Here is a 1,834-nt window from a genome sequence, read left to right as displayed (position 1 = left end):
GGGGTTAATGGTTAACCCACTTTTAGTAGTTATGGAATTAACTTGTGAAAAATTACTTGAATTTTGAGTTTCCTTGCCCTTCGGGTTTGGTTGCGTGTTGGATGGTAAAGTTCCCGATTGCCTTTCAGCAAGCAATTGGGACATTTTTCCCATATCTCTTTCAAGGTTTTGAATTGACGCTTGATGATTCCTTTGCACTTGCTCATTTCCCGTTTGGACTTGATGTAATTGTCTCTTCACTTGCTCATTTGTTTCTGATTGACTTTTGACAAAATTCATCATAACTTCTTCAAAGTTAGATTTCTTCGCTACTGGTTGCGTGTTATGATTTTGTTGTTGATACGGTAATTGAGGTAACGGTTGTTGTTGGAAATTTTGTTGAGGTGGAAATGGAGGTTGGTTTCTATTGAAAAAGCCAGGTGGTCCATTTCTTTGAAAAGCAAAATTCTTCGGGTTTTGATATCCTGGGTTTGCAGGTTGATAATTAGAATTTCCTCCTTGAAAATTGCCTTGTCTTTGACTGGCCATAAAATTAACTTGTGCTACTGAGTTCATTGGCCGATCATTGATATCACAATCTTTCGTGAAATGTGGCTGTCCACAGATTTCACATCCTACTTGCAATGCTAAAACTGTTGAATTTATTTTCTATATTTCTCTTCCAAACTTTTTGAATTGATTCGACAGTGAAGCTATGGTTGTGTTGTTGTCTTCATTTTTCTCAAGGCTTGCCACCGTCCTTCTAGGTTGTTGATCTCTAGACGGTGTCCATTCAAAAGTATGAACTGACATGTCTTCTAACATGTCATACGCTTGATTTGGTGATTTGTACATAAATACTCCTCCAGCGGAGGAATCTAATATACCACGAGTATGTTCATCAATACCACGATAAAAAGTTTGTACTATTTGCCCTTTTTGTAATCCGTGTTGCGGACAGTTTCGTAACATTCTTTTTAATCTTTCCCATGCATCATAAAGAGTTTCATCCGACTTTTGTTTAAAAGTGGTGATTTCAGTTCTAAGTCTTTCAGCTTTTGCTGGTGGGAAAAATTGGGTAATGAATTTATCTCTTAATTCGTTGAAAGTTGTGATAGAATCAGGTTTTGATGCTTTCAACCATGCTTTTGCGTCTCCGATTAACGAGTATGGAAAAGTTCTTAACTTAAATGCATCTGAAGAAACATCTTTGTTTTTATACAGTTCACATAAATCTTCAAAAGCTTCTAGATGTTCTATCGGATTATTATTAAGTCTTCCGTCGAATTGGTTCTCACGTACCATGTGCATAAACTGCCCCTTGACTTCCCAGTTTTCAGCCTGAATTTCAGGTCTTCTTATAGGTGCAAGAGCGAGAGGGGGAGCAGTTTGTCTGGAATTCCACATTGGTAGATCATTTGGATCAGGTGTTACTTCAGCCATTTCTTCTTTAATGACGATGGTTTCAGGTTCAGTTTTGATTTCTGGTTGACCACTAATGTTTCCTACTTGTTTTTTTGATATTTTTCGGTGTTTTCGGTTTACTAGTACTACCTAATTTTTTTTTGTTTTTCCTATTTTAATCTTTTGATCAAGCCTCTTTCAGGTTCTGGATTAAGTGCAACGAGTTTAGGATTTCCTGAACGGGTCATACAATTACTAAATTGTATGTAGTCTTGAAGGATTTATTCACAAAGTATATAAACATTGAACTTTCTTGAAAATGAATTTCCACGAGAGGATCGAATAACATAAAAACAATGATAAAAACCTTTAAACAAACAGATTTTCCTTCTGATTTTGCCCACGTTTCGAATAGCCAAAAGATGCAGCAGAGGGGCAGGATTCGTTTGGT

The 1,834-nt window shown here is 36.6% G+C and overlaps 1 non-coding gene across 1 annotated transcript; it reads left to right on the top strand.

Annotated features, from left to right (window-relative positions):
* Positions 1–922: 922 nt before the first annotated feature.
* On the top strand, positions 923–1,029 carry LOC139860811 (small nucleolar RNA R71). The gene has a single exon (XR_011763427.1). It is a non-coding gene; the product is annotated as a small nucleolar RNA R71 (small nucleolar RNA).
* The last annotated feature ends 805 nt before the right edge of the window (positions 1,030–1,834 follow it).

Source organism: Rutidosis leptorrhynchoides, chromosome 7 (genome assembly GCF_046630445.1).
Source record: "Rutidosis leptorrhynchoides isolate AG116_Rl617_1_P2 chromosome 7, CSIRO_AGI_Rlap_v1, whole genome shotgun sequence".
Lineage (NCBI taxonomy): Eukaryota > Viridiplantae > Streptophyta > Magnoliopsida > Asterales > Asteraceae > Rutidosis > Rutidosis leptorrhynchoides.
This window is presented reverse-complemented; position numbering and strand designations above follow the sequence as displayed.